Source organism: Aethalodelphis obliquidens, unplaced genomic scaffold (assembly GCF_003676395.1).
Source record: "Aethalodelphis obliquidens isolate GAN/ISIS:26980383/991018 unplaced genomic scaffold, ASM367639v1 scaffold16, whole genome shotgun sequence".
NCBI lineage: Eukaryota > Metazoa > Chordata > Mammalia > Artiodactyla > Delphinidae > Aethalodelphis > Aethalodelphis obliquidens.
Window position 1 is genome coordinate 16,289,820 of NW_020837960.1, and position 19,526 is coordinate 16,309,345.

Genomic DNA, 19,526 nt, shown 5'->3' on the forward strand with positions numbered 1-19,526 from the left:
GTCATGGAGAAAGGGTCTTGTAGAAGTGGAGGTCCTGAAGGGGCTACAGGGTGTTGCCAGGCAAACAGTGGGGGTGAGATGAACTTCTGGGAGAAAGTAATGGAGATAGATGGTCACACTGGGAAGCAGGAAAGGGAAGTGTCAGGGACTCGCACAAAGATTGCTGAGCTGTACCAAGAGCGCCCTGGGGTAGCCCCCTGCCTAAAATCTAGGAATTCACAGTCAAGAGGGTTCATCCCTTAGCGTGAGAAATCAAAATTTGCACTTAAAAATACATCATCCTTAATTTCAAAGATGGGGAGGATAATAGTGAATTCATAATTTGAAAAAAAGAGCTCTGCATTTGTTTACTGCCAAGTGACAATATAATATGCCACCTGGAGGCGGGGTGAGTGTGGGCCTGGCTCGCCACCCAGCTGTCAGGTAGAGTGCGTGCAGGTTTACATGTACTGTTTCATTGCATCCCTGCCAAAGCTTTTTCTTTTATTCAGCTTTTCTATGGGTTTCTCTTCCTCAGTTACTTATTGAGTTTGAGAATATACCTTCTCTCATAAATCTTCCTCGTTTTATGCGTGAACAGTTCAGCTTTAAGATCTGCCACAACAATCTGCTTTTGACCCACTTTAGAGCAATTTTTTGAAGTTCTGGTATTGCCAATAGTGGCCACTTGGCATTTAGCTGAGGCTATTACTGTTGCTTTTTAGGATTAAGCAACAGTTTAGAACCTTCATTTCATGTATAATATTCTTCAGGGTTTTTTTTTTTTTGCTATCATTTAAAATTATAACATTTCTGATATACAAGAAAAGTTAAAAGCCCCATTAATCAGTATCAGTTGAAAATGAGACCCATTTAAAATGGAATACCCTTTAGAACCTTGTCCATAAAAATGTATTTACTCTATTCAATGAATTGCATTCAAATAGAGTCAGATTTCAAAGGAACTCAGATCTCATCTGTTTAGAATACTCCTTTATAGTTCTGGAAACAGAAGCATCCAGAAGGTGAATGATTTCTTCAGGTCTAGTTCAGAATGTCACAAGGGCCTAAATCAGTATCAGGGTTTTTTTTGTCCATTTTCAGTTTTGCTTTTAATGTAAGTGCACATTTGTCCTGTACATGTTGACATGTTGGCTGATTTTAACATGTATATGACAGTAATAAAAGACTTCCATTACTATAAATTATTTTTTAGTAAAATTACACCTACACATTTTAAATGAGCAAATAGTCCTATAAACCTTATTTTGAAACAGTAAGTCTCACGCTGTCCTCTGTATCACCCCACCCCAGAGGCCACCAGGCTCAATTATTTTAGCTGAATTATTTTGTATTTATTTCCAAATCTCCAAATCACATGTTCCTTACTAGTGTTTCAGTTTTAGGTATTTTCTTTTGAATTACCATTATGAAAGAGCTTTCTTTCACCTCACTCTCTCCACCCACTTCCATCTTTCCATCCTCCCCACATTCTTTTATTTTGGTGGCATCAATATTCATTGTCTGGTATTATGACTATGTAAATGCTACTCACAGGTTTGTCATGTTGTGTACTGTGATTACTTTCCCTTTCCTTATAAAATTTATTTTTCTGAATTTAAAATTTGACTTTTTTTGAAGGGGGGGAGCTTGGTTTTCTGTATTTTATTGCTAACCTGTAGCCAAACTCTTCTCCCAGTTGTGTGACCAACTCTTCTCCCAGTTGTGTGACCAACTCTTCTCCCAGTTGTGTGACCTTCTCTCAGTATGTTGAAGCACATTGAGTGTCCTAAAAAGCTCTTCTTATTGAAGAAATCCCTCCTAGAGCCTCTGACCACCTCTAGCCTGGGCTAATTGGTCACTAGACCTTCTGCACTGCTGGCTTCCCGGGGTCTTCCTCCACAGGTCTGCTGGAGGGAGTTGGGGGGCATTCTTCACCCTCTCCTTGAATTGGAACACCTGTTTCCTGGGATCCAGTCTTTTTCTCAGTTTGGTGGGCATATCTTTCAGAAGGGCTCTGAGAAAAGGGTACATGATGGTGGGATGACTGTCAGACAAGACTACTGTTGGGGAACATTTTCGATGCTATGAGTATCTGCAGATGTCTTTATTCTACCCTCAATTTATTTGATAGTTTGTTGGGTGTAGAATTCTAGATTGGGAATAACTTCCCCTCAGAATTTTGAAGGCATTGTTTCATGATCCTAGTTACACTACTAGAATAAGTTTCAAGGTTTGGGTTGTCAATCAGACTCACAGGAATCAATGAAGGGGGACTTCCCTCGTGGCGCAGTGGTTAAGAATCTGCCTGCCAATGCAGGGGACAGTTCGAGCCCTGGTCCGGGAAGATCCCACATTCTGCGGAGCAACTAAGCCCATGCCACAACTACTGAGCCTGCGCTCTAGAGCCCGCGAGCCACAACTACTGAAGCCCGTGCGCCTAGAGCCCGTGCTCCACAATAAGAGAAGCCACCGCAATGAGAAGCCTGCGCACCGCAACAGAGAGTAGCCCCCGCTCGCTGCAACTAGAGAAAACCCTGCGTGCAGCAACAAAGACCCAATGCAGCCAAAAATAAAAATAAATAAATTTATAAAAAAAGAATCAACAAGGGTTACTTGGCAGCAGATGCTTAGAACAATGTAGAACACAGCACAGCCTCACGCACCACAGCAGCCTCCCGAGACCTCACATTCACAGGCACGGCTTCCAAAATGTCACCATTGAGTCCCTTTTCTCTTTGTCCTATAAGTTTATGTTTAAAACACAACTCCTTTACTTTCATTTTATGATTTTGGGGGAGAAAAAAGAGGTAAATTAATGTTTGTTCACTTCCATTTTTGTATTTTCTGTAATGTTTTGGCTTTAAGCATGAAATTCCTTTCCCACAGTCATTTTAAACATTTTTATTAATATATTTAGTATAAATAGCCGCCCCCTAATATCATTATGTATCTTTTCCTTGGGGATAAGCCCCAAAGATATTGTGTCAGAGGAGCATGTGTTCTGCTTAGGGCTATTTTTAAGACTTGATGCAGATGAGGAATACCTGAAAACTACGGATTTTCTAAGACACAACCTTTGGGGATAAAGAATTAAATCTTGTTCAACATCATAGCATTTGGGTGTCTTTCTATTTGTTATTTCTGATTGTATATTTTAAAAGGCTTGAAAATAGAAACACTTTACCAGGCTAACCATGTATTTTGGTTCTTGTTTAACTCTCATCTCTGCTGGAATTGGTCCACTAGGTGGCTTCAGGCTCAAGTTTATTTGCAAACCATATATCTGATAAAGAATTAATACCCAAAATATACAAAGAACTCATAAAAATCAACATTAATAGAACAAAGCACCCAGTTAAAAAAAATGGGCAGACATCTGAATAGACAATTTTCCAAAGAAAACATACAGATGACCAACAGGTACATGAAAAGATGCTCAGCACCACCAATCATCAGGGAAACCCCAATGAGAACCACGATGAGATATTATCTCACAGCTGTCAGAATATTCTGTTATCACAAAGACAGCAACGAATGTTGACAACGATGTATAGAAAAGGTAACCATTGTGCACTGTTGGTGGGAAGTAAATTGGTGCAGCCACTATGGAAAAAAAGTATGGCTATTTCTCAAAAAAAATTAAAAATAGATCTACCATATGTTCCAGCAATTCCAATTCTGGGTATTAAGCAAAAACACTAATTGGAAAATATATATGCACCACTACATTCACTGCAGCATTATTTATAATAGCCAACCCAATTGCCCATCAATTAATGGATAAAGAAGTTACACACACACACACACACAATAACTGTATGATTTCAATTATTTGTGTAATCTAAAAAACGAAGCAAATGAACATATAACAAAACAGAAACAGATTTGTAAATACAGAGGAAAAAACAGGTGGTTGCCAGAGGAGAGGGGGGGTGGGAGGAGGAAAGAAATAGGGGAAGGAGATCAAGAGGTACAAACTTCCAGATGCAAATAAGAAACAGTCTTGGGTATGAGATTTGGGAAATACAGTCAGTAACTATGTAATGTCTTTGTATGGTGACATATCATAAACAGACTTACTGTGTTGATCATTTTGAAATGTATAGAAATATCAAATCACTATGTTGGGCAACTGGAACTACCAGTGTTGTAGGTCAATTATAGTTCAAAACCAAACTCACAGGAAAAGAGATTTGTCCTTACCAGAGGCAGTGTGCGCGTGGAGAAGGAATTGGACGAAGGCAGCCAAAAGTTACAAACTTCCAGTTACAAGATAAATAAGTACTAGGGATGTAATGTACAACATGATAAATTTAATTAACACTGCTGTATGTTATATATGAAAGTTGTTAAGAGAGTACATCCTAAGAGTTATCACAAACTTTTTTGCTATTTCTTTAATTTTGTATCTATATGAGATGAATGTTCACTAAACTGATTGTGATAATCATTTCATGATGTCTGTATGTCAAATCATTATGCTGTATACCTTAAACTTGGGTACAGTGCTGTATGTCGATTATATCTCAATAAAACTTAAATAAATGAATAACACATTAATAAACCTAACTTAGGAAAAAACTTTATAGCAAGATTAAGTGAATCCTATGCCAGGACTCCAATGTTTTGGTTGTTAGGAAGTATATTAATATAACTAATCAGCTTACAAATTCAGGAAAGGCATGTGACCAACTTGATAGATGCAAATAAAGTAGCATGGTAGAATATTACAGGTAAAAATTATAGAAATAAAGAAGATATTAATGCATATGTACTCAAAGAAATGTCACATACCCACAACACTAGTTCACCTATAGAGAAATAATAGATTAATTTCCTCTAATTGTGAGATCACTAGGAGACATGAACACCTAACTTACTTAACACTTTGAGGTATTAGTAAAAAAAAAAAATACCACTGGAAAAGAAGGATTAAAATTATCTCCATTTGCAGAGCATATGGATATATATCTAGTAAGCCCAAAGAACAACTGGAAATTTGTTACAGAAAATAAGACAATAAAATATTTTAAAAACTATAACATAAGCATGTAGTACGCAGTTCATATAGACACATCGCAAGCAGTTACCAGGTATGTTAAAAGGGAGGCTGCAATTTTTAAAGTATAAAATAAAAATAAGAACACGTGAAAAGCCTACATGAATAAAATTATCATGAACTCCTTATATAGATAATACAGATTCGAAGAAAAGGAAAAATCGATTTCCTTAAATATAATAAGAAATCATACATAGAGAAAAATATACCAATATGCATATGTGTATGTATATATTTGTGTGTATATGTGTATGTGTATACATATATATACACACACACAAGTGTTTTTCTGGGGATAGATAATTTATTTACATAAAATGAGAATATAAAATGTACATAAAATAGAGTTATTTTATGAAATAAAAGATTAGTTATTAACTTAAATATATTTTACATGCAAGATACTTTATATATGTTTCATGGAAACTACAAAGAAAAAAATCTATTGTAGTTACACAAAAGATTAATCCTTTTTCTTTAAAAAGAATTAATTCATATCACATCAAAAAAAATACAAAGAAACTACAACAACAACAATAACAGAAAATAATGAAAGTCCTTATCAACAATTAAACATTAACAGATGAAATTCTCCAATTAAATGACACAAAGTGGTTGAATTAATTTAAAAAAAGAACCTACAGGGAATTCCCTGGTGGTCTAGTGGTTTCACTGCCGGGGACCTGGGTTCAATCCCTGGTCGGGGAACAGGGATCCTGCAGGCAGCATGGCGTGGCCAAAATAAAAAATAATTTTAAAAAGAACCTACAATATGCTCTCTACAAGAGATTCAATTTAACTTTAAGGACGTATATAGGTTAAAGTGAGAGGATGTAAAAATATATTCCATGCAAATGGCAACCCCAAAGAGAGCAGGAGTACCTATACTTAGATAATACATATTTTCAATCAAAATCAGTCACGAGACAATGTTACTATACAGTGATAAAGGAGTCAAATTATCAAGAGAATATTACAAGTATAAATATGCACCCAACACTGGAACATGTAGACATTTAAAGCAAATATTAACAAAACTACATACAGAAAAAGCAATAAAGTAACAGGGTACTTCAATATCCCATTTGTAAATGTGGATAGATCATCCAGGCAGAAAATTCATGAGAAAACATTGACTTGCACAACACTTTAGAAAAGTAAACCTAACGGAAATATACAGAACATGCCATCCAAGGGCACCAGAAAACACAGTCTTTTCAAGGGCACATAAAACATTCCCAGGGATATGTCATTCCTGGGCCAAAAAGCCAACTTTAACACATTTAAGACTAAAATCTTATCTCAAAGCTTTCCAACCACAATGATATGGAGCTAGAAATCAATAGGAGAAAAGTCTGGAAATTTTACAAATACATGGAAATTAAACAACACATTCCTGAATAACCAGTGGGTCAAAGTAGAAATCGAAAGAGAAATTAGACAGTATCTTGAAAAAATATAAATACAAAATATCACAATTTAGGGAATACATCAACAGTAGTTCTTATGTGCCTACATTTTAAAAAATGAAAGTTTTCAAAAACAACCTAACTTTGCACATCAAGAAAGTAGGAAAATAAAGAATTAAGCACAAGATTAGAAGAAAGGAAAGAGCAAAGATTAGAGGATAAACAATGGATAAAGAGACTAGAAAAAAAAATCAAGCTACGAGTTGGTTTTAAAAAATAAAGCAAACTGACAAACTTTTAGCTAGACTAACCAAGGAAAAAAGAGAAGTCAAAAAATCTGATAAATGGAAGAGGAGACATCAAAGAAATACAAAGGACCATAAGAGTATATTATTAACAATTACATACCAACAAATTAGATAAATTATAATAAATTCCCAAAGCATGAATCTACCAAGACTGAATCATGAAGAGAAAGTCTGAACAGACCAATAATAAATGAGGACATTGAAACAACAAACATAAACCTCCCGACAAAGAAAAGCCCAAGACCAGATGGTTTCACTGGTGAATTCTACCAAACATTAAAAAACTGGACTTCTCCAGTGGCGTAGTGGTTAAGAGTCCGCCTGCCAATGCAGGGGACACGGGTTCAAGCCGTGGTCCAGGAAGATCCCACAAGCCGTGGAGCAACTAAGCCCATGCACCACAACTACTGAGCCTGAACTCTAGAGCCGGAGAGCCACAACTACTGAAGCCCGCGCACCTAGAGCCTGTGCTCCACAACAAGAGAAGCCACCGCAGTGAGAAGCCCACGCACCACAACAACGAGTAGCCCCCGTTCGCTGCAACTGGAGAAAGCCTGCGTGCAGCAACGAAGACCCAATGCAACTAAAAATAAATTTAAAAAAATAAAATAAAAAATTTAAATTTATAAAAAAAATCATTCTCAATGATTTCTCAATTTCATTCTCAAAATCATTCTCAATTCACCAATCATTCTCAAACTCTTCCAAAAAAAATTGAGGGAAGACTCCCAAGCTCATTTTATGAGTTCAGCATTACTCTGACACCAAAGCCAGATAAGGAACACTACAAGAAAATAAATCTAGGGGCTTCCCTGGTGGCACAGTGGTTGAGAGTCCGCCTGCCGATGCAGGGGACACGGGTTCGTGCCCTGGTCCGGGAAGATCCCACATGCCGCGGAGCGGCTAGGCCCGTGAGCTATGGCCGCTGAGCCTGCGCGTCTGGAGCCTGTGCTCCGCAACGGGAGAGGTCACAACAGAGAGAGGCCCGCGTACCGCAAAATAAATAAATAAATCTATAGGCTGATATTCCTGATGAACATAAATGCAAAAATTCTCAGCAAAAGTCTAAATAAATCAATAAGGGTGATACACATTGCTAAAAGAATGAATATATGATCCTTTCAATAGATGCAGAAAAAGCAATTGACAAAATTCAAAACATTTTTATGACAAAAGCTCTCAAAAAATTGGGAACAGAAGAAGCATGCCTCAAAATAAGACCATATAATACACATCCACAACTAACCTTGTACTGTACCTTGTAACCCTGAATGGTGAAAAATTCAAAGCTTTTCCTTTTTAATCAGGAACAAGATAAAGGGTATCCACCCTCACTACTCTTATTAAAGACAGTACTGAAGTCCTAAGCAGAGCAATATGACACAAAAATAAGAAATAAAAAGGCATTCAAAATGGATAGGGAAAAGTAAAGCTTCCTCTGTTTTCAGAAAGCATGATCTTATATACGACCTCTCCTCTCCCCCAATATGGTGAAAATAAATTCAATAAAGTTGCAGGACATAGAACCAACATACAAAAGCCAGTTGCATTATATGCAACAGTAACAAAATATTTGAAAGAAATAAAATAATTCCATTTACAAGTAATTGTTGTCCTCGACCACCCTAAGGGTCCCCGGGCGTCTGTGACAGCACGGGTCCGACCTCTTTAGTCGGCTGAGGCACCCATCCCCCGTCCCCTCCCCCCGGTACTTTATCTAATAGCGGAAGGAGCGCAGAGGCACGTGGCTAAATCAGGAAACCTGCGAGCGTGTGGATGAGTTTTACGCCCGAGAGCTCGAGAGGCAATTAAACATTATTGGAACCCACTGTAAGCGCCGGGAGGGGAGGTTAGGAGGCGGAGTCCCGCCGCAGCGGGTCCCGCCCCAGGACCCCGCACAGACACGCCCCCGCCCCTTCCCCGCCGTCAGGAGGAGGGCCTCTGCACCTCCCCTCCCCGATTCCCCTCAGGACGCTCAGGTTTCCACCCCCACCCCGGGGCCCAAGCAAGCCGGGCGGAGGTCTGGGGCGAGATGAGGGACTCAAATTCCTCTGGACTAAGGAGGCAGCTCTTCCTAAAGAGCAGTCGCAGCTCCGAGCGAATCCCTGCGGCTCGAAAGTTGGCCTCGCGACCCCCCGCCCGCCCCCGCAGGAGGTGCAGGGTGCGGGCCAGCTTACCTGGCCCGAGGCCCCAGGGGCGGCCGGGGCCTCAGCGGGCGCGGTCCGTCTTAGCGCAGCGGCCGAGCGGCCGTGGACTGGGTCCGCGTCGCGCCGCCCTCCCCTCCGGCTCCCGGGCAACTCAGCTAGGGCGGATGGACGCCAAGAGAGGCCGTGCAGGGAGTTCGGGCTCCATTCCGGGCGGCGGGGCACTGGGCCCTCAGTCACTTGCAGGGCCTTTTATCCGTTCCCTTCCTCGCCCCACCCCGGGCGCTAAACGTCAGGTGCCCCGGATTTAGGGCAGGTGGCGGGCTTCTAGTCATGTGACCCGGCTCCACTCACTCTGCCTCCCGAGCCTGAAACTTCAAAAGTCGGAAACTTCTCCTTGATCCCAGCACCTAACATAACTTTTGACGTAAAGGCTGGGATCAATGACTGTACAACAGATGGATAAGCGAGAACCTTCTGCTGAGGGAAGGGGTGTGGGGACAGGAGGGGGAGGCTCAGATGGAAAGGGAAGAAGGAAGTTGGGGGAAAACTCTCAGAGAGGAAGGGCACAGGTATGAGCACAGCCCACCCACCAAAATACCACCGCTTTTACAGGCTCCACGTTTTACAGGACCACCAGCCCCGTTTCCCAGATGCCAACACCCACGCAGGCTTACAGCTTGCAAACTGCAAGCCCAAGAGTCAAGCCGGGTATTTCTGGGTCCAGAGTCTTGCTTCTGGAGAAGCAAAGGGCAGTCACACCGCAGACAGCCTGTGAGGCTGTCCAGCCACTGGGCCACCTGACCAGGCTGGAAGTGCCCCGTCGGATGCTGAAGGGGCAGACCTCTGTCCTCTGTGTGATGCGAGGCAATTTGGGCCAGAAAGTCAGAAACGCCCGGTTACCAACCCCTCCTCTCTGGGCACGTCCTTGGGGTTCCTCCATCCCCGTCTCCCAGCCTGGCTGTCTGGGCGGGAGCCACAGGTGGGATCCGCCGGTGCTCTGGCGCCCTCTAGTGGCCGTTCGCTCTAAGGCCAACTCTTAGCCCTTCCTCCTGCCTCCCTCCCCAGCACTGGGGGCTGCACTGGCCTTGGGCACCTGCCAGCCTGATTTTGTTCCTCCTTTCCCTTTAAGCACAATGAAGTGCCCTACAGAGGTTTAGAATCTCTTGAAGAAAGAAGCTCTTTTAGTCAATACACCTTGACCCTGAGAAGGTGGTTTCTAGAATGAACCTGAAATACTGTATTTTTCTCCATGTGTTTCCAAGAAGAGAGAGCTCTAGTTTTCTAAGTCAAAAGAAATACAAAGTTATAAATACGATGTTGTGAGCCAGATGGAAAATCAACATTTTAGAAAGTTTATTCTTTTTGAATGGACCTTTCATTGAAGACAGAATAAAGGATTCCCCTGCAGATTCCTTGAACTGTAAACACATAAAATCCCTCTGGACTTGATTGATTCAGTTGTGACATTTAAAAGAGAAAGCTAAAACTGTGCATGAGCAATTCTTCTTGACAAAACCGTTCGATCAGTCAGCCCCCTTAAATCCCGTGACCCCTGTAGATCAAACAGGCCCCTTAAATCCTGAGACCCCCTTTGATTTATCAGCCCCCTTAAATCGAGTGATCCTTGTTGATTCATTAAGTTCCCTTATATCATGACCCTTTTTGATTAAAATAGCCCCCTTAAATCCTGTGACCCCTGTGTGATCAAGCAGCCTCCTAAAATCCCGTGACCACCGTTAGACCTATCAGCGGCCTTAAATCCCATGACCTTCTTTGATTCAATTAGTACCCTTAAATCCTGTGACCCCTGTTCGTTCAGTCAGCAAGATAGCGGTTCTGGTTTCACAGGGAAATATCAGGAAGTGTTATCTATCAACAGCACAGTCCTATTTAGGCAAGTTCAGGCAAAAAACAAACAAACAAAGCAAACTTTTGAGTTCTGTATACATATCCTACTATTTAAGACTTGCAGACCATTTATCTCTTTTTCCTTAACTTTAGAATTTCCATTCAGCTAAAAACACATTTGAATCTTTTATTCTGGTTGCTTTGCACCTAATGAGGCTTAAATTATGGCTTTAGCATTTTTAGCAAAGTTCTTCTGAATGATAAACGATTTACGATTTTCTTTTGTCCTCAGTTGCTTTACCTGCCTTTCAGGAACTGCTCTCATTTTCAAGAACTTGAGAGTGAGACTTTGTGATTTGAGGAATTCCAGAAGAGGATGCATCCTTATAAGGTTAAAAAGAAAAAATAGTGTCATTTAGTAGTGTACAGAAGTGTGAGGGCCAAGATAAAGGATGAAGTTCCAGCTTCTTAAAAGTGTGGAGGAAGGGGTCTGCTGGTGGCGATAAAGACATGGGTTAGAATGTTTCATGAGGGTCACTCATCACCACCTGGTCCCCCTCCCTCTTCTGGGACCACAAGCCAGTAAAGAAGCTGGTCCCTTTCAAATTGTACACCCGTGTCCCTGAAAGGAACCAGGTGAATGTGCGTGGCTGGATCAGAGTAAAACGCACATCTAAAAGGGTCTGCGTTAATGAGGCTGAAGGGCTGGGACTACTGCCTTCGTATACAAAGGACAGTCCTTTTTATTTTATGTTATCTCTTGTCTATTTGATGACAGCCATCCTGACAGGTGTGAGGTATCTCATTGTGGTTTTGATTTGCATTTCCCTGATGATGGGTGATGTTGAGCATCTTTTCATGTACCTGTTGACCATCTGTATGTCTTCTTGGGAAAAATGTCTATTCCGTTCCTTTGCCTGTTTTTCAATTGGATTACTTGATTTTTTTGCTGTTGAGTTGTAGGAGTTCCTTATACGTTTTGGGTGTTAACCCCTTATCAGATATATGATCTACAAGTTTGTTGCCCTGACTTCTGCTTTCTGGGTGACGGGGGTCCAGGCACTCGGGATCCTCTGTTTCTCACACATGTGGTTACAGTAGTGGCCGGGGCTGTGTTCTGATAAAACTGCACATGGCCGGGGATCACTAACCCCTCTTCTAGGAGGCGGCATGCGGAGTGCAGCGGTGGGCGGGCACAATTCCCCTGAAGTCATCAGTCAGATGGTCATGCGCTGTGGAGTTCACATCTCCCAGCCCCAAAGTGATGGGGCAACTTCTAAAGGGAGGACCTTGCAGCTGAAACACTGAGCAGGTGCTCTTGTTCCTTGTTGGAACGATCTGGAAACCAAGTTGTGTGGAACAGGGAACTCCCCCAAGTCACAGAAGCTCAGTTCAGACTTCCTGGGACGCCAGACCTGCTCCGAGTCACCCTCACTGAGGAGCGAAAGCCCTCAGGCAGGGACGGGAGGAGCTGCTGGATTGCCCTTGCCCTGCTGGCCAAGGAGCAGCTCTGCGATGAGTGGCACATGCCTTTTGCTTTGGGCATGTAAGAGGAGTGGTTCTTTGGGGAGACTGGCTTTCTCCTCTGGTCGAGGGCCTCCTGTGTGCCAAGCACAGCAATCCTCTGTCACGGTTGGAAAGCTAGACACAGAGAGGTCAGGGAATGTTTCCAGGTCACACAGCTGGTAGGGGCAGCGCTGGGGTCTGATGCAGACCAGATGCCCAGCCCTCACTCTCTCCACTTTCCCAGGAGCCGTCGTGATCCCACATGTCAGCGTCCCTCAGAGAGGCCCAGGCATCGGCGCTGGGAGCCTTCCCTGCCTAACAAGGCAGGACGCCGTAAGAGGGAGGACAGGATGCCCAGAGACTGCTCTCAGCGAGGGACCCAGCACACACTGGGCTGTTTCTCCTTGGAAACACATGGAGAAAAATACAGTATTTCAGGTTTATTCTAGAAACAACGTTCTCAGGGTTAAAGTGTATTGACTAAAAGACCTTCTTCGAGAGATCCTAAACCTCTGTACGGCATTTCATTGCACTTAGAGGGAGAGGAGGAATGGAATCAGGCTGGCAGGTGCCGAAGGCCAGGGCAGCCCCGGCGCGCTGGGGAGAGAGGCAGGAGGAAGGGCTGAGAGTTGGCTTTAGAGCCTATGGCCGCTAGAGGGCACCAGAGCACCGGAGGATTTCCCCCCCCCGCTGCGGCTCCCCGGCCCGACCTCCAAGGCTGGGAGATGGGGTTGGAGATGGGGTTGGCGGAACCCCAAAAAGGTGCCCAGAGAGGCGAAGCTGGTTACAGGGCACTTCTGACTCTCTGGCCCAAATTGCCTCGTCTTCCTGTTTAGGAAGAGCTGCGCAGCATCCTAGTCTGGGGAATTTAGTCCTTCATCTCGCCCCTGCCCTCCCACCGTCTCGCTAGGCCCAGCGTGGGTGGGGAGGGGCCCCCCCGCCCTGCGCGTCCCGGGGGAATCGTGGAGGGGGAGGCCCAGAGTCCCGCTGGAGTCGCAGCGCCCCTCCTCCCGACGGCGGGGAAGCGAGGGGGGTTGGGAGGGCTGTGCGGGGGGCGGGGTGTCCCCGGGCTGGACCTGCGGCGCTGGGACTCAGCCTTTCAACCTCCTAACCCCCCTCCCCCACCCCGCCTCCCTTTCAGTACGTTCCAGTAATATTTAACACAGATCCGTGCGCGCCACCTCCAGAGTTTCTGATTCGGTGGGTCTAGTATTAGAGCCCAATAATTTGTCTCTCTGACAGTTTCTCAGGTGATGCTAATGCTGCTGGTTTGGGAACCACACGCTGAGAACCGGCGACTTAGCGATTCACTTAGACAAACTGTGCATTTTCTCTCCTGGAGGGTACAGTGGAGAACAGCACTGGTGGTGAGGAAGCGATCTGCCATCTACTGAGCACCTGTGACATCTGCCGTGTGCCAGGCACCTCAGCAGCACTTTACGCGTATTATCCTACTTAATCCTCTCACCCGGCCTGCCAATCAATTCGTAATTATTTATTGAGACCCCGTCGTGTATCATGCCATGTGCTGTGCTAGGCTCTGAGGATGTGAAACCAACCCCACAGACATAATCAGGGACACATTCTTGAGCAGATAATTATAAGGGCAATTAGCCTAATCCATAGAAAGTGGAAGACCAGAGAGTTGAAATAACTTGGCTTGGGTTACACAGCTAGTGGGTGACAGAGGAGACAAAACAAAAACCACTTCATTCCAAAATGTACAGTCCTTCCGCTAAACCAGAGGTTCTCTGGTTTTTGGTCTCAGGGACTCTTTACACTCTCAAAAATTATTAAAGACCCAAAAGATCTGTTTGAGTTAAATCTATCAACATTTACTGTACTGTATTAGAAATTAAAACAAAATGGTTCACACTTTGAGAACCACTGCACTAAACCAGGCTGCAAATAGTAACATCTTTCTTAGGTTCTGAATCCTGACTTGTTTTTTGTTTTTTTGATTTTGGCTGCGTTGGGTCTTCGTTGCTGCGCGCAGGCTTTCTCTAGTTGTGGTGAGCAGGGGCTACTCTTCGTTGCGGAGCGTGGGCTTCTCATTGCTCTAAGATGTGCACAGATCCTCTCAGCTGACACAACCGGGCATGCTATCCCCTGGCTCCCAGGACTGCACTCAACCCTGACCAGCTACTGTGCAGAGGGGGAGTTCCTGCCACTGTTCAGGGCAGCTCATTGCTGACAGAGGTTGGAGGCGGTGTGGGAAGGGAACATCACCCCTTTTCCTGGTCCCTGTTTGGTCTCTGCCAACATGCCATGGCTCCTGTCCTGGGCAGAAATCCCTAGGCTCTCATGGCCTCAGTAAGGGTACTGAAGTGGGTTTGGTACTAAGTAGGATAAAGCTATTCTTATCCTTTGAACAACCAGGTCAATAAGGACTCTTTTTTTTTTTTTTTTTTTTTTTAATTTTGGGGAGGTTTAAGAAATGGCTGGGTGTCTACGGTCCAAAAAAAAAAGGTGTTCCTCTGCACCAGCAAAGTTCACAGTGATAGGAAAATTCCTTGTGGGTGGGAAGGGCATTGAAGGAAGAAGGAGGAACAGGATGGAAGGAAGAAGTGAGGGGAGGAGGGGAAAGTCCCCAGTTACAAGGTTTTAAATAGTTGCTTTGCTTGTCCTATGTGTTTCCCAGCAGCACTAATGGGGGAGAGTATTCAAGGAAGGGACAGAAAAGAGCAGGCAAAGAGGAGGGGACTCCTCTAACAGCCCAATACTTTATATTCTGTGGCCGGAGGCCCATTTGCCTCTGTAAACGAGAGGTGCAGGGAAGGTGGCAGGGAGGGCTGAGGGTTGCTGGGTCTAGTGATGAAGATCAGAGACGACAAGGAGAATGGCAGCAGAGTCCTGTTTGGATCCTCACATACCATTTCCTATATACGAGTCCCAATAACATGCACAGCATGCAGGAGGCGGCTGCGTACCAAGGGGACGCTTTTAAAAGTAAACCTTAATTAGTCCCTGGGACTCACTGAAACTAATTTTTAGAAGCAAATCACCTACTCTGATTCTAATCTTGCCAGACACCTTTATATCTGGCTTTGTCTCCCAGAAACTGCTGGCTGCATCTGTAGGAGTTAACAGTAAAGAGGTAGGAGTGTGTTTCTGAATCAGAGTGGAAGTGTCTTAAGAGGGCCCCCACTGGTGGTCCCTGAGCTGCCTCCCTTCCACGAGTGGGAAGAGCGAAGCCCATGCAGAACTGAGATGAAGCAGGGGTGGGGTTCAGCCGGGCAAGAGCTGTGCTGTCTGTGGCAGGGAGCCCCACAAGTCAGAAGAGAAGAACTAATCATTTGTTGCAAGAAAACTTGCTGAGTACTGGGGGCAAAAGTGAGAGGGGCCACTAAAGGAAGGTGGAAGTTCTTTGATGGAGAGCGGAGAAGCCTAGGCACAGTGGCCCTGAGTCCACACTCGCCCTGATCTTTTAAAAGTGATGTGTCCCGGCTATTGTAACTAGTGCTGCAATGAACATTGGGGTGCATGTATTGTGGAACTAAGCCCAGTCAGTGTTAAGTCCTAAGTATCTCACAGGTTCTAAAGCTCCTGCCTCTGAGCCCTAGGTTTGAATCCTGCCCCACCATGGGCTCAGTGGACAATCAGGCCGGTGACCCTCTCTGCGCCTCGGTTTCCACACTTGTAAAGTTAGGATAATAAGAGCACGTGCCTCACAGGTGGTTCTAAGGTTTGAGTTTAGTATTTGTGAAGCACCTAGAACAGGGCCTTCTCAGAGCAGGCACCAGCTCGGCCACAGATGTTCTTAGGGGGTCCTCACTGTCTTGCATCCCCTCACTCAGTGCTCCCCATGCCAGGCCACTCTCCTCCTGACCGACCGTGCTCTGACAGGCAGGATGCATGTCACTTCCTGCTGAAAGGCCAGCTGCCTCCATGATGGCCCGAGACCCTTTGGGTGGCATTGAAGGCTCTCCTCCCGGTTCCCTCCACGTGTCCACACGCCCAACACTCAGGGCACACACCTGTCTCTGGCCACACGTGCTTCATGCCCATGGCCCCTTTCGCCCAGATCCCACACTGGAGTGGAATTCCCTCTCCCACTGGCTGTGAGCCCCGCAGGGTAGCTGAGGGAGTTCAACATGGGAGCATCCCCCGGGCCGGCACATCACAGACTTTACCTCATTGATTCCCTGTGAGGCAGCTCCTCTTTTTGCCTCATTTTACAGGTAGGAAACTGAAGGTCAGTGATTCTCAAGATCAAACACTTGTAGTGGAGCTGGGATTGAGTCCAGGCGTGGCTGTCCCCAATGTCTACATGGGTCCATCGACACCGCACAAACCTCTCATGTCACTTAAGAGGAAAAAACGGCCAGAGGTCTTCAAGGGGGGAAAGACATTAAGAGGATGTGGAAACACCTCCTCCAGTGCAACACATAAGTGGTGGGCTTGGGATGTGTCCGTTTAGCTGGAACACGTTCCCAGTCTCCTCTCCTGCATGGTGATGAATTAGGGCTGGGGTCAAGAAAAAGCTGGCAGCTGCAAGTGGAAATGAGGTGGCAGCCACACTTTCCCCGGGAAGGTCGGGCCATCACAGCTCAGGACGTTGCCGCAGGCCTGCTGGCTCACCCTGCCGCTGGGGCCCCAGCCTCCCTGCCCCTCCTCCGTCAGCTGCTCCAAATCTGGGCTCAGCTGGGGGAGCTGTACAGTGAGTTGTGCGGTCTTACAGTCAGCCACGGCGTCGGAGGTGGAGGCTGGGAGGCCGGGAAGGCAGTGTGGGTTCCAGATCATATCCATGGATTCCAGCTGTCCTCATGGGTGCCCACTTCAATCTATCTTCCCTTCCCTGCTGACTCAGGCCCAGTGCCAGACGCAGGGGACAGGCTTACGAAGGCCACGTACCCAGCCCCCACAGCACATAGGTCTGACCCCTACAGTAACCCCCTACAGTAACTCTGTGGATCAACCCCTGACGGGCACAGAGAGTGAGTTCAATGAATGCTGGTTGAATAAATATTTTGGTTGCTTTATCTAGACTTTAAATTTCAGAACTAAAATGAGGGGAACTCATTTTTTCAACCTTCGCTAATGGATAAATTATTAATGTATATTACAACAACATGTTCTTCCAAAAGGCCCCTGTGATCACAGCTTTCACGTAACATAGATGGCTCACAGGGCAGTGATTAAATTACAATTGATATTGAGTTAATTGATGGTAAAGGGACTGGGACTTTTTGTATGGTTCTGTGACTTTCAGGGTATTGGTAATTGTACACCTTCCTCCTGGGAGGGAGTGATGAGGGACTTGGTGATCTCAACAGGATCGTTTGTACATGCATCAGAACGTCTGCCTTGTGGTAGCCCCGTGGTGCTGGGCCGCTGAGGAATCTGAAATGGAGGCACGGCTGGCTGGGCAGCAACCAATCTATCAGGAATCTAAGCTGATATTATGTCCAACTGCAGAAGTAAGTCAGGAAAACAGAAGCAGATGCAGAAGAGTGGTTTGGAATTAACACCTGTGTAGAGTCAAGAGATTGCTCAAAATGATACAGAAATTCAAGATTGAATCCCTTATCCCATGCAGAGGTCTAATTTGATCTTCCAACACCAGACAACCACATGAAGCAAAGTTACCCCCTGAAATGAAACTAGCTTTTGAAATCTTTCTATTGAGTTATCCTTTAGGTGGAATGCAATATTTCCTCCTTTCCTTGGGGGCCATGATGAACGAAGTGTCTGCCCCTGGGGTGGAGTCAAAGAGCAGGCCTGGCGGGAGGCGGCCCAGACATGCAGCCTAGTTTCTGAAGACATGGACTCAGACTGGCCCTCAATCCTGGCTCTGCTGCCAGCTGTTTGACCTGGATAAGTTACTCACCCTTTCTGCGATCCAGTGCTCTCCTCCATAAAGTGAAGAGTGATACGACAGGGTCTCTGAAGAGGCTTAGTGCTGGCCAGGCTGATCATTTTGTCATACTTTGCTTTAATTACGGTAGTCACATAACAGCACTTTCTGTATGTCAAAAACAAAATCACATCCTTGTTCACAGCCATCTTCTGTCTTTTCAATCTTCTTAGAAAGACTAAGTCTAGCTTTTCCAGGTCTCTTTTTGTTTCCAGCCTTTATCTAACTATGGGCCCTCATTAAAATAGCCAAAACCTTCCTGAAAAAACACGCAGGAAAAGATGTACGTGCCATATGTACAATATTCTTTTGGATAAAACAGAAAAAAAGTAAAAGATATAAATCTTAATTTCCTCTAGTATAGTAGACTAGAAAGATCTGTAAACCTATTTTGAAACAACTATCTTTTCATATTTAAAAAAAAAATCCTAGTGATTTTTGAATTTCATTTTCCTTCACTTTATTACAATCACTTTCAAGTCCTGTGTAGTTTCCAGACAGCACTATGGCTCAGAGCAGCTGCGTCTCACACAGACCAACCAGTGTGGCTGGCAACAGAGGCTTTGGAAAGCTTGCTGCCCTTCCTCAGCATATACTGCTCCCCAGAGCCCTCCAGGACGAGAACCCACAGGGCTGGCAGTTAGAACGCTTGCTCAAAGGCTGAGTGCCCCTCGGCCTTTTCTCCCAGGGTAATAATCCTAACATTTGGGCAGATGCCTGGCTTTACCCAGAGCCTCGTCCAAGAACATTATGATTTCAATCCATCCTGGCTTCATTCTAGGACCTTCACCCCCGGGAGCCTTCCAGGCAGCAGTGGGGGAGGGCACGACATAATTCCCCACTCCCAGGACCTCCCCTCGTTCACAGCCTTGAGGATGAAAAAATGAATAAGAGCAGGAGTTTGGCCTCCGGCCACCGTGGCTTTGTACCCCAAGTCTAGTCCACATTGTCTGAGATAAACTGCTCAGAGCTTCAGTTTCTTCAAATATAAAATGGGAATGACTCTGGCTGTGGTGAAGCATCAATCAATAGCGTGAGGTGTTTCTATACTGCCTGACAGGCGGCCCTTGGTCAATGGCAGTGAGCCTCACTGGGAGGATGGGACAGCCAAGGACAGGGGAAGTGGGCGTGGGGCCTCTGGGCAGCCTGGGGTGCCCTCCGCCTGGGGCTTTCCCTGTTTGGAGCGGTGACAAGAACAGAGAGGCGGGACATGCAGAGGAATGAAACCGACCAAGGAATATGTGGCACCTTTTCATTTAGTCAGTCTTTATTTAAATGTGTGCTTTTGAAATAGCTTATTAAATATGACCTTTTCAAAACCCAATTCTCACAATATTTACAGTGACTTTTATGCAAACATATTTTAACTGTGAGCTTCTTGCTCCCTCTTTCATGTTAATAATCTACAAA

General features: G+C 44.9%; 1 protein-coding gene across 3 annotated transcripts in view; it reads right to left on the reverse strand.

The window, feature by feature from the left end:
- The window catches only part of LOC113625625 (uncharacterized), a 73,430-nt gene extending 63,531 nt beyond the window's left edge, over nt 1-9,899 (reverse strand). The window contains exon 1 of one of the 3 annotated variants that reach the window (XR_003434752.1): nt 8,936-9,899. The gene's annotated coding sequence lies outside the window, so the exon portion shown is untranslated. The remainder of the gene's footprint in view (nt 1-8,935) is intronic. The other 2 variants (XR_003434755.1, XR_003434751.1) reach the window with 2 other exon arrangements.
- Nucleotides 9,900-19,526: the final 9,627 nt, after the last annotated feature.